We start from the raw sequence: 14,259 nt of genomic DNA, 5'->3' as shown, positions 1-14,259 counted from the left end.
TTCATAATTTTGTATACCTCTATCATAGCGCCTCTTACTCGCGCTCTAAAATATGTAGTCCCAGTCTTTAAAATCTCTTCTTGTACAGAAATCCTTCCATGCATCTAATGCTTTAGTTGTCCTACTCTGTGCCTCTTCTGTTTGCACTATTCTTTGAGATGGTTTGACCAGATCTGAACACACTATTGAAAGTGAGAGTATTCCAGCAGCATATATAATGCCATTACAGTAGTTTCAGTATTACTCAATATCTCTTAGAACAATGTAACATCTTTGTGACAGACATTGCAATCCCATGCAGTATTTTGGGGACCATTTTAAATTTATGAATGATTTATTTATGGTTATGTTCCTCCATGGGGAGGATTACCACAGCTCCTACAGGAACTAAACACAGTGAGAGGTTGATTAAGGTGAGTCACTGAGACTAAGCAATTAGAGAAGTACTAGCCCCTGCCGTGGTTTGCTTTTACTGGTTCAAGCTGGGTTTTCTAGAGCAGTGGTTTTCAAACTTTTTTTCTGGCGACCCAGTTGAAGAACATTGTTGATGCCTGAGACCCAACGGCGCTGGGGATGAGGGGTTTGGGGTGTGGGAGCAGCTCACAGCTGGGGCAGATGGTTGGGGTGAGGGCTGCAGGGTGAGGTTTGGGGTGAGGAGTTTGGGGTGCACGTGGGGGCTCTGGGTTTGGGTGGGGACTGAGGGCTGGGGCAGGGGGTTGGGATGTGGGAGTGTGTCAGGGCTCTGGGCTGAGAGTGCAGGCTCTGGGGTAGGGATGAGGGTTTTGGGGTACAGGAAGGGGCTCTGGGTTTGAGGGGGGGCTTGGCATTGGGGCATAGGATTGGAGCATGGGCTTACTAGGCGGAGGCACACAAGCAGCTCCACACAGCTCTCGCCCACAGGCACAGCCTCCCACCCCAGTGCTCAGGGTAGGGGCAGCATGCAGAGTCTCGTGGCCTTCCCACCTAGGAGTTGGACCTGCTGCTGGCTGCGTCCGGGGCACAGCGCAGTGTCAGAACAGGTAGGGACTAGCCTGCCTTAGCTGGGCAGCACCGCTGATGGGACTCTTAATGGCCTGGTCGGCAGTGCTGACCAGAGCCGCCAAGATCCAGTGCCTTGCATTCCACGACCCAGTAGTGGGTTGCAACCCACAGTTTGAAAACCACTGTTCTAGAGCCTAGGAGGCAAAGAAAGGGGTTTTGGTATAAAAGGATGAGCTTAAACTGACACAGGGCCTTCTTTCTGATCTAGCAAACACACAGTACCTTCTGTCCAAGAGGGACTCCAAAGTTGTGGAAGAGTTGGAAAGACTTTGGCCTGCTAGGATCCCATAAGACTCATGGGTGACTCCCGTCCTAGTATGTTTAGTGTATGTTCAAATCTGTTTATTGTTGTGCTATGTTTTCTCTGTAATGAATTTACTCTAAGAATACATGCGCTTGATCAGAAGGAGCTGTGTGGTAAGTTGTAACTGCTGCCAACACACTGTTCATAGTCTTCAGAGAAAGCAAAGCACAGGCACAGAGGGCTTTAGGCAGACTGGCTTTCTGGGGATATCACATTGTAAGGCTGGGAGCTGTGCCACCTTAAAATCTTGGTCAGGGGAGAGAGAGAGAGGTGGGTCTCCACACAAGAGAAGTGACAACTGGGAGATGAAAATCTTTAATGGCTGCCCTCGATGGACCACAGCATATGGAAGCAGTTACTCTGAAACGATGACAATTGTGGTTGTTTATTTAACTGCCATGGTATGTTAGGAACTATCCATAATTATATCTAAGTCTTGTTTCTGAGTTAGTTTGGAACCTCAACCTGTTAAGGCCTAATTTTACTATAATCTATTTAAATTAATTAAAAAATAATGTTAAGCAGTACTGCCAAGTTTTAAAGAAAGTAAAAACAATGAATTGGTGGAAGTCACGGGCTAAACACCTGGAACCAGCATTTGTTAAAATACTAAACCAACTCTTGATAGCAGTAGCTTCTTCTGCAGTACAAAGATAATATTTTAATGTCAGTTTACTCATCTAGTTCAGTTCAATAATTAGTTCACTAGTGTTAAGAAACCAATTGAGAGTTGAAAAAGCAGGAAAGCTTGTTTTCTTCTTCCTATCTATGAATAACAACTAGGTGTGAAATTTATTTATTTTATTATTAGATGCTCTTATGCCTTGTGACACAGGTGACAACCCAGTCTTTTTCCTCTGTATGTCTAATGCTGCATTTCTTGCTCCGTTATAGTCTGCCTCCATGACAGTGGCATCTTTATGAGTAGTTATCTTATAAGTCATTTTTATCTAATTGCTGTTTCTACTGCTGGCGAATCCTTTGTAACACACCAGTGTTGGTTACTTTATTCCACCAGTGGACACCAAGTAATCTTTGCAATCATCTTTGACAGAACAAATTAAGTTTCCTTTTTGGGTGTCTAACATAAACACCTAACAATGAGAGTATCACAATGGCATTATAGAGACTTTGTCTTGATTCTTGTGTGAATCTCCTTATTTTCCAGATATTTGCCAGCCTTGAAAAAAGAGTCCACTTGCCTTCCCCGTTCTTGCTTCCACCTCCTTATGGACTTAGCCCTCAGCACTAATTGTGCTTTCAAGATATACAAATACATTAACCATGCCATAGTATTCACTATTGATTACACGTGCGCCATCACTGCTGACTCTTCTCTCAACAATCATGACTTACATTTTCTTTTGGCTGATTCTTAACCCTAATTTGGTGGTCTTGACAATGGTAGTGATCTTTTTCATAGCATCATTATCTGTGTCTGACAGAATAATGTCATCTGAAAAGTTGAGGGCTTCACATTTCCCTCCACTCCACATTATTCCTGAATCTTCCTTTGATGTTGCTTTTTGCATCATAACCTATCACAATGTAAAAGAGGAGTGGTGATAAAATGGATCTCTGTTATACTCCAGTGACTATATAGAAGCCAATTGGTCTCACCACTTAGTCCTTACACAGCATTCTGAAACTGCATACAACATCTTAGCCAGTGACACGGTCTTTCTAGTCAGCCATATTGTCGGAAGATTTTCCATAGCGACTCTCTGTGAATGTAATTGAAAGCTTTGGTAAAATCTATAAAGTTCATGACTAATCTTCTCTTTCTAAATCAATTTTCTCAGGTTAAAGATGTGGTGTATACATGATCTTTTCAGCCTAAAGCCTGCCTGCATAGTATTCAGTTTTTCCATCGATAACCAGTTTAACTCTGTTCAATAGTACACTACAGAACACTTTTCCAGATACTGAAAGTAATGTTATTCCTCACCAGTTGTTGCACACCAGTTAGTTTCCCTTCTTTCGTAATTTAAAGATCACACCTTACTTCCATTCCTCTGGGTAGAATTCTTCCTTCCAACAATATAACAGAGTTTATGTATTTCCATACAAATTCAGAAATGATCTTATGTTGACCAGGGGGTTGCCATTTTTAGTTGCTTAATCGTTTTCTCTATTTCTATTTCTCTATTTCTCTATTTCTGCTTCTGAAATTTCTAGCAGTGACATATTAATTCTTCTGCACATCCATTGATTGGAATTATTAGCTCTGGTTGGTCGAGTACTTCATTAAAATGTCCTTGCCATCATTATTTTTGTTCTACTTCCGTTGTTAACAGTCTGCCATCTTTTGCTTTTATGATACTACCGTGACACTGAAACCACAATTAAAACTGCTAACGAGTCAAGTCGCACTGACGCATCTTCAGTTTCTCTCACTTTGTCAAGCTATTCTCTTATCTTTCTGGCACATCTTTACCTTTCTCTACATACGCCCATTGCAGCGTGCATTGTTCTTCTTGTGTCACCTGTGCTTGCCGCCTTTTTCCCACTTCAGTCACTTTTCATGTGTGTGGCTGTATCCACTCTTCATTCATTAATCCTCTTGGTCCAAGTAAAGTTGTGGCAGTTTCCCAGCAGATCTTTCTAAAGCAAGCCCTTTGTTCTTCCATGTCACCATTCATTACCTGCTGCTCTTGGAATCCATTTGAGAACTGGATTTTGAAGTCCCTCCTGATTCCTGGGTCAGACAGTTTCTTCACAGTAAATACCATTTCCACCTTTTCTTTTAGAATAAAGCTAAAAAGACAAGATAACTGTTCCGATGACAAGATAGTGTGTCGCTTCCTACAAGAGCACCAGTAAGAGATTGTATATCCAGCAGTGATCTTCTCCACATCTGCTGATGGCAGCGTGATCCAATCATTTCTCACTAATTCAATTATTTCACTTCCCTGTTAGTTTGTGTTTCCTGCAATGAGGGGAAAATGACACCCTCCCCAATGCACAGATTATAGATACTATACTACTTAGAAATCTTTCACCATTATCTGTTCACCCCTCAGTTCTGGGTCTGCAGTGTCTGTACACACGGTTGTCATTACCAACTCGGGCATTCATATCATCCACCACCAGAATGACATCACAAGGATGGACCTGGTTTACTGTGCCTTGAAACTTATTCATCATGGTCATTAGTAGGTGCTTAACACTGGATAATAATTACTTTAGCATGATTTGTAACAAAACATGATTTTACAGTTCAGGAGTTAACTGGTTTCCATTCCTGCATAGCTTGTGTTGCCTTGTTGTTGAGGAGTACTCTAACTTCCTCCGTGTGTGTCATCTTGCCTTCCTGAACAGAGTATTGATACACCCTCTGGATGGAGTCTTCCATGTCCAGTCCATGTCATTTCACTCACTCCAAAAAAATGCTAATATTGAACTGAGTCATTTATTTTGCTACTTGACTCAGTTTCCCAGTGTCTCCCATTCCAGCACCCAATTCTAGCTGTGAAAGGGTGAGATCTACCAGTTCTAAAATCTTGAAGGATATGGTGACCAGAAAGTCAGATCATTCAGTAACCACACTACACTAACTGTTTAACAAAGTTTTAAGTGCAAAACAAGTTTGGATAAACTTTTGGATAATTTTTTCTTATGTATCCAGCACTTTTAAAGTAGTTTTACTGAATAAATAATAAATGATAATAAATTACAATCCTGCATTGTACATTTTTTATTGAGTCTGAATTTCCATCCAAATAGGGCTTGACATAAATCACAAGTAAAAAATTGATACAGGTCTGTCTCATCTTACACGGGGGTTCCATTCCGCGGTTAGCGGGTAAAGCAAAAATCACGTATAGTCAAAATTACATTGAGTTGAATGGCGGGCAGAATCACCCGCACTACAGAAACAGTATTTAAATTGTTATTTTTCTCTTTTTTTTGTTTTTGCCAACCACGTAAAGCTGAAATCGCGCATGTTAAATGCACGTAAGATGCTACAGACCTGTAATAATTTAGTAAATCAAAGTGCATTATTCACCATTTTCTAACATAATAAAAATGTAAAAATTAATCATTGGAATAAATTAAGCTGTACAAAAACTGTTTACAGATATAAGTATCCTCCTGGTTAGCATAAAGAAACACCAAATTTAGTGTAAAGGTTGTATTCAGTTGCAAATCAACATGTTGTAATGGATACCAACTAATGAGACTCAACCTCTCTTTAGGAAATTAACTAAAGTACAAATGCAAACCACAATTAAAAAAAAATTAGTGATTTAAGTTAAAGTTTCTTGCTTGCTGATTTAAATCACAATTCAAATCAGGCATGTAGATTGCTGAGATTTAAATGAGGCTACTCTGTTTGTAAATAACAGATTGCATCAAAAGCAATACTTGACTATCATTTTCTTCTAATGGAAAACAACCCTGAAGTCTCCTAATATTAGCTAACTGCTAAGGTCAAAAGGGAAAAAAAATCTGAACAAGAGTATGTATCTGTAAGGGGTTCTTGTCTGCAAGCAGGCCTGTGTGTGCAGAGGTGGGTGAGGTGCCCAGGGGAGGAGCTTCCTACCCTCCTTTCTGCCTGCAGAGAGTCAGATCACAAGATGGAGAATTTGTATTAATATAAAATTAATAGGGAGGGAACAGGGTTTTGTCCCTGGACAATTTTAAAACCCTGCTGCAATTTCCTCTATTTAGGAAGATTTAAAGACATTTCTAAAGGGAGTGTATGCAGAAACTATTAAGATACTATTTATCTGTCCCTCTCCTACAGGCGAGGAGGAACTGGCTGGAGGACATCTATGTACCTCTTCTTCCCTGCTCTGACTGGAGAGGAGAGAGAAAGCAGAGACTTCTCCCCTTTCCTCTCTCCTGCAGGAGGGCAGATCTTCCTTAAGAGGAGAGGAGGTACATATGAGACTCTTGGGAGAGGAGGTCCATATGGGACACTGCTTCATCTTTTATCAGGTGCAGCTGCTGTGCCACCTACTGGTGGGAAAGGATGGGAGTCCCAGGAACGCCTCAGCCAAGCACAAGCTCCTCCCTTTGCTCCCACTTCAGATCCCCTTACTTATTGAGTCTGGACTTCAGCCAGAAAGGAGAGAGATCAAGGGAGTAAAAGAGGTGTATACTGCTCTTCTCCACACTCCTCCTTACTTTGGGTATGACTACATTTAGGGCTGCCCAGAGGATTCAGGGGGCCTGGGGCAAAGCAATTTCGGGGGCCCCTTCCATAAAAAAAGTTGCAATACTATAGAATATTATATTATTGTGGGGGGCATCTGTGGGGCCTAGGGCCTGGGGCAAATTGCCCCACTAGGCCACCCCCTACCCCCGCCCGTGCAGCCCTGACTACATTGCATTAGGGTTGCCAGATGTCCAGTTTTTAAACCAGAAAATCTGATTAAAAAGGGGGCCTGGCAGTGTCTGGTCAGATGAACTGACCGGACACCAGGAGTCCAGTTACTGGCAGTATGTGTGTGTGTGTGGGGGGGCAGTGGCAGCCTCTCACCTGGTCCTGAAGTGGTGGCTCCTGTGGCAGCAAGCATGCACCAACTCAGGCAACCCCTTTGAGGAGCACGGTTTGCAGGGCTGTGGGAGAGGAAAGAGTACAGGGGCTCACGGTGAGCAGGGTAAGGGGTTCCCAGCGAGCATGGAACGTTCCCTGGGAGGGAAGGAACATGAGCTGCCCCACCAGCCAGCGCTTCCACTGGCCACACTCTCAGGCAGCTCTGGGCAGGAGAGGGCTTGAGCGGGAGGGGAAGAGGGCTGCTAGGCAGGCAGTGCAGAGGGAGGTGGGAGACTGCCATGCAGAAGGGCCACATCATAGCTTGGCAGTGGGGCTGCCTGGCTGCTCCCATGCGGCTGCAGCACTCTTCTGACCTACACTCCCAAGTGGCCTGCTGGAGCTGGGGTTTGCAAGTTCCTTGGGGCTGCTCTCGCTGGAGTTGAAGGGAGAAAGCTGTGAGGTGAGGTGGGGGCAGAGGAGCAAACAGTGGGTAGGAATCCAGTTTTCAGAAATTAGAAAGTTGGCAACCCAACACTGCATAGTAAATCTGGCTCAGACTCATGTTTAAGCCCAGGCCCCACTGCTGTCCACACATAATGTATTAATGGTTGGGAGATGGGATGGGTCTCTGAGCCACTGGAATTCAGGTCCAAGACATCATTTTGCGGTGTAGATGCAGCTCAAGTCTGGTTCCCCAGACTCGTGTGCAGAGATTGCACCAATGCTATTCCACAATCCCCTCCGGCCTGTGTTTCTCAGCCCTTCTCCCCCAAAGCTTCCCTCTCAATTCTCAGAAAGTGGAAGGAGCCCCACTTGGTTCAAATACAGTTCAAATGGAACTGATCAGCATTTAATTCTTATTTTCTATGCTGATCACTCACCTGCAAAGACATTTAACAGTCTTCGATATAAAAAAGCCTTATACCAATCTCACTTCTAGCTAGCTAAATGAACACAGCTGAATGCTGCTAAATCACTGGTGCAACGTGTGCAAGCCATTTCAGTTCTCTATGAGTGCAAGAAATGATCCTCTGTACATAGAAATCTCAAAAAAGCTCATGGCCTTGGGGATCCCCTGGGGCACTGATCAGTGCCTAGAGTGAGTCAAGTGGCTTAAACCCAATTACTGCAAGCTCAGGGGGTAGTAATGGCGCCACCGGGAACTTGCCTTCTACTTACTTCTTTTATGAACAATTTGACTGGGCTCTGGAGGCTTCAGTGAGCCCAGAGACCAGCAATGGTGCATGACAATCTGCTACGCAAGTATGACATCCTTATACCTCCCAGGTTAGAGGAACCACTGGAGAAGAACTAGCTGCTACTAGCTGGAACTAGAGAAGTGGTCCTGGTTTTCACACCAGTCACTGCTGAGGCTCATGCCACTGGAGTAATTACAGCATCTCCTAAGATCATACGCATATGGTTTGGGCTCCTTATTTGTTGGTAATATATGGGTGGGAGGGAATTTTGGCTTATGACCCTGTAAAATTATGACATCCCAGGGGTTGTAGTGTGTTTTCTTTAATGGCAGAACTTATGCCACTGCCCTGCCTCTCTCCCCACTCCCCACCACATGGAATTCAAATGGATGCCAAGAACTTAAAACAGAAGTTAAACAAGCATCTATTATGAAATTTTTACTAGATCCTCTCACTATATTACTAAAATGGATTGGGACAATAAAGTTAAGAGCCTTACATTGCCTTTCCTGCTCGTACAGCATACCATATGCACCAGCCATGCCAGTACATCCCAAGCCACCTCTCTGGGTACTCCAAAGGCGCTGTGTAGATGGGGGCATATGTAGAGCATGAGTTCCCTAGTATGAGTCCTAACTGTCCCAAGGGGGTTTGTGTAGTATGTGTCCCATATTATAAGCCAAAACGATCCTGAGGTGGGGAGGGTTTTATGTAGTCCATGGCTCCTGTATTCAGCGTCCAAATTGTTCCGGGGGTGGGGGGAGAAGAGGGGGATTGTGCTCAGTTCATGGATGCAAGGTGCTGTCAAGAAAGCTGTAATAGGTCTCAACCTGAAGGGGCATTGTATGATTTCCCCCACAGACTTTAACCCGTTCCTGGATGGTAATGCTTGTGTACTTCTCACAGAGGAGGAAATGCAGGAAGTCAGATTTTGAGGCAGGGCACATTGTCACATCTGCATCTGTAGCTCACAAGTCCCCTGCACTCAGAGATGTGTTGGGCAGTCACCAAACACTTAAAAGCCTCAACAGAGATGAGTGGATGGCCTCCAGGAGCTTGCAACAGATAATACTGCCAGTCATGAAGCCCCATAATGATAATGTTCGCCGGTGGTTGCCCTTCCTAGAAGGATAGTAAGCCTATACATAGTACAACCTAGCACGTAGCACCCACAACACACAACCCCAGGGGAAAATGGTGATGAGTTATAAATAATTTAAAATTAAATTTTTAAAGTGCATCTTACCATGATGTCTGCAGTCTTGCTGCTGAGTAGAGTTCACAGGACAGTGGGAGCCAAGAAACTTGTATACAAGAAAAAATAAATAAAACCCAGTGATAAATAGCATCTTTTGACCTTGAGTTGCCACAGCCTCCCTTGTTTAGCAGATGCAATATGATTTTTTTCCCCCTTATGCTCACTTGTGTGTTTTCATTTGCCTTGGCAGGCCCTTCCACCTTGGCATGCAAGCTGTGATGTAGTGGGCAAGGAGGAAGTGAGTCCAATATGAATTAATAGGTGAAATCCAGCAGGTGGTCAACTAGCAGCTGAAATACCAGACCCTGTATAAAATAATAATAATATATGGAAGTATACCTATTTCATAGAACTGGAAGGGACCCCAAAGGGTCATTGAGTCCAGTCCCCTGCCTTCACTAGCAGGGCCAAATACTGATTTTGCCCCAGATCCCTAGGTGGCCCTTTCAAGGACTGAACTCACAATCCTAGGTTTAGCAGGTTAATGCTCAAACCACTGAGCTATCCCTCCCCCCAAAAGATGGAATAGAACCCTTTTTGGTGTATGTACTCCTGATGCAAACTGTGGGCACATAAGTCCCAGTGATGGCCCTGGCAGAGTTTGGAAAACCAATTTTCTCAAAACCAAAGTTATATTGGGAACATAGTTAATATCCACCACCACCAGGGAAAATCACAGTCCTAATCACCTCAACCAAACAGTGGACTTGCCAACATCAAACCAGTTAATCACAGTACTGTTATAAGTTTGTGGTAGCCAACTTCCAGACAATTATAGCATGGCTTCCCTCATGGGTGTCCTTAAGCTAGAGGATTGGGGCAAGCTACTCATAAAGCTCCAGGAACATCTGCTTCTTCATGGAAAAGTTCTGGAGCTGCTCCTGGTCATCCCAAGTCTTCATGACAATGTGATCCCACCAGTCTGTGCTGATGGCCTTGCTTCAAAAGTGCCGGTCTACATATGGGACATCTCTGGTTATAGCAACAGGCATAAACAGTGTCAACTCAGAGGCCAGGGCTGCACTACCCTCCAAGAAGAGTCTTTGATAGAACAAAAACCACCACCAAAATGTCCAATGTCTCAAGGACATTGACCCCAAAGAGAGACTGGAAGCATAAGCTGCACAAGTTCTTCCATTGGTGCTGGATCCAGGTTCTCTGGCTACTGGGAGTGTGTGGGCCCAGAAATGCCCTGGCTGACTGTAGTCATATACTAAGAACTTCTGTTGAAGTGTTGCAGGATGGACAGACAAGTTTTCCTCCAAATACAATCTGAGCAAAGGCCTAGAACAACTGCAGCTAGTGAGGGAGCTAAGAACCTGGAATATGCACCAAGAGACTGAGTATGGAAGCATTAGCACGGCTGAGACATCCAGGTACAGCAATTGTCAATCAGGGGTTTACAGTGCAGCATGGAAGCTCAGGCATGGGCTTAGAAACACTGCGTCCACTGGTGTGGGTCCCACATGTGCTGGTTTACAACGCAATGTAGACATACCCTTTAGCTGCTGATGTTGAAATATTAGTTTTTTATTTGGTCTCTCCCCTGAGGATATATAATTTTATTATAACATTGGTCACTATTACTTAGTGCTTGTCTATACAAACATTTAGTTCAGGGCAAGCTGGGGTGTGAATCTACCCTGCACTAGTCAGCCATGCTCTGTCTATGCGCAACCTCTTTGTTAGTGTACTTTGATCTAGTCTTATTTCAAACTGTTAATGTGCATCAACACAGACAGTTACAGTAGGATAGATTTACTTCAGCTTTCTGCAAACTAGATGTCTGTGAAGAGAAGCACTTAGTGGTTCAACTATAGTTACTTCTTGAACCATTTCCTAAAGATTGAAGCCAAAGATAGCATCTCATTTAATGTGTTTCAAAAGTAGCTACTCCAATAAACCACCCTTAATAGTAGCAAGAAATAGCTTCTTCAAACTGTGTCTTGATGCTACATATAATCTGTTTAATATTAGGTAGTTAAAATCACCTGTGAGCAGTAATAGGCCAAGCAGAGAGCAGGGTGATGACTCTGCTAAAGGTGAATCTGCAACTCCTTTCCACTGGCTCAGGAAGGATAGAGTTTGATAAGACGTGAAGGTTCTTTGGCTGCCAGGAGGCAGTTGATGAGGAATAGGTCAGTGGTTCTCAAAACCGGCCTACCTCTTGTTCAGGGAAAGCCCCTGGTGGGCTGGGCCAGTTTGTTTACCTGCTACATCTGCAGGTTTGGCCAATCGCGGCTCCCACTGGCTGCGGTTTGCTGCTCCAGGCCAATTGGGGCTGCGGGAAGCGATGCGGGCTGAGGGAAAACAAACTGGCCCGGCCCACCAGGGGCTTTCCCTGAACAAGCAGCAGACTGTCTTTGAGAACCACTGCTTTAGGGCACCTGGCATTGGCCACTGTCAGCAGACAGGATACTAGGCTGGATGGACCTTTGGTCTGACCCAGTATGACCGTTCTTATGACAAACTTGCTACAAATACATTGCTTACAGGGTATTTGTCCATAAAAGGCAACAGGTAAGGTCTCTATTGAAAGCTTGTAACTTATCAATGTTCATAATCATGGCATGATGTGTGCAGGTAATATTTAAGAAATAATCTAACTATATCAAAGTTTATGGCCTTATGGAGTCACCAGGGAATGATACTACTTGGTGATGGCCCATTCATGCAGAAAGGAGTTGCCTCCTCTCCTTGGTCAGCTGGTGAAGGTGATGCAAGACTTGGTTTTCTACCATTGCCCCATCACAGACCAGTCAATGGAAGACCACCAAAGACAAACTGCCAACAATCAAAATTATGTGAAGGGTGAAGAAAAAAAAAGACCATTATAAACAGACAGGGGATCATCCGGTCCATGACAAACTGGCTTTTAGGGAGGTTATGGAATCTCCATCACTGGAGGTTTTTAAGAACAGGTTAGACAAACACCTGTCAGGAATGGTTTAGTTATTATGTAGTCCTGCCTTGAGTGCAGGGGCTTGGACTAGATGACCTCTCAAGGACCCTTCCAGTCCTATGACAAAGTGGGGAGAGACTCTGTATCCATTGACTGAGGAGACATCTGAGCAGGAGTGTTTTTCATGAAAGATTGGATCCTGCTTCCTGTGAAGCCAGCTCTGCAGCAGACTGAACTTAGGGGAAAACCTACTTTATTAGATAGGTTTCAGAGTGGTAGCCATGTTAGTCTCTAAGGCGCTACAAGGACTCCTCGTTGTTTTTGCTGATACAGACTAACAAATTTATTAGAACCGAAGTGGGTTCTAGCCCACAAAAGCTTATGCCCAAATAAATTTGTTAGTCTCTAAGGTGCCACAAGGACTCCTTGTTGTTTTTGCTTTATTAGATAGTTACCTTTCCTATTAAGTGTAGCCCATAGTATGTGTTTTATGACTGATGGAAACCAATGGTTACAAAACTCTCTTGTTTCTAGTGGAATCTCCATTCTCTCTTAAATAACCCTTCTTTTGTTTCATTATAAGTGCTGTGTATTAATACAGGAGAAGAGACTTTAGGTAAAACTGGTATACTGGGTTACACTGCTCCTTTGCAGGCAGAGGACCTGGGACTTTAGTCAGTAGTCAGTGTCAAGGGCTGGATATCACAGGAGAACACTTCAGAGAGACTTGGGTGCACCTCTTATTAACCTGCAAGGCAGAGACAAGGCTAGCATAGCCCAGAGGGGAGTGCTTGAGTGGCTGAAAGGCTGGTGGTGTGAGGGAGCCAAACACAGTTATCATAAGCAGGACTCCTTGAGGGTGGAGGCAACGGGTAACAAGATGACTCACAATCCTGGGTATCTTGAGATCTGTCACAACTGGTGATCAGTTGTTCTCCACATTTACCAAAGGTAAGACAAGAAGTAATTGGCTTTGTTTGCAATAAGGGAGATTTAGGTTGGATAATAGGAAAAGCTTTGTAACTATAAGGACAGTTAAACACTGAAACTAGTTACCTTGGGAGTCTGTGGAGTCCCCATCCTTGGAAATTTTTAAAAAATAGGTTAAACAAACACCTGTCGGGGATAGTCAAGACGCGCGCGCGCGCGTGCGTGCGTGTGTGTGTGTGTGTGTGTACTAGATGACACCTTGAGGTCCCTTCCAGCCTTTAATTTCTATGGTTCTGTTATGGATCCTTCCGTTCTGTCCGCTAAATGTTTGGTCCTCCAGCCCTTAACATAAATGCTTAGGCTATCTTTATCTGTTCTTCTGGTGTAACAGTGAGGGGAAGTAGTGTTTGAATAATGTCAGTACTGGAATACTGATTCTAGATCATCCTTGTGTGTAATGGGAAATTATTCTTCATAATATCTTTCATTTTCCTAAGTATATTTCAACAAAGCCTATTCTTGTTTATTACCCAATATGTGGCACTATAACAGTTAGGGATCACCATCTTACTGGCCAGAATTTTATAATGTAATAATTCAAAAGAAAAGCTTGACGCAATACTCTTTCATATCCACGTATCAAAGGTTAGGTTGTAAGATAACACAATGTAAGAACGTATTTGCTTAGAACAATTCTGCAAGGCTTTGAATAATCAAAACAATGAACTCAAAGATTTAAGTTCCATATCAGGATTGCTTTACTGTTGCTTACTTTGTGTATAAACATTAACATTTGTATTGTTATGAGAGCAAGGAGTTTCAATTACAATCAAGGACCTATTATGCTAGGTGTTGTACAAATACAACACATAAAAATACAACATAACTATCAAGCATGAAAGGGGAAAATACCTATACAACAGCACCAGAAATCATAATATACATATATAATTTGTACACTGTACTGCTTAAATAATTCAATAGCAAAGTAAAAAGTAATTTGATACTATAAATGCAGTGCCTGAGACATAACATGCTGTACAAGTACTGTACAGTCTCAGGTATCATTCAGCACCACAAATTAGAGGTAACTAGAGATTCCAACATTAGCAAAAGATTCAAAGTAACAATGCAATCTGA

Source organism: Gopherus evgoodei, chromosome 6, assembly GCF_007399415.2.
Source record: "Gopherus evgoodei ecotype Sinaloan lineage chromosome 6, rGopEvg1_v1.p, whole genome shotgun sequence".
NCBI lineage: Eukaryota > Metazoa > Chordata > Testudines > Testudinidae > Gopherus > Gopherus evgoodei.
The sequence above is the reverse complement of the archived record's forward strand: the minus strand, read 5'-3'. Positions refer to the sequence as shown.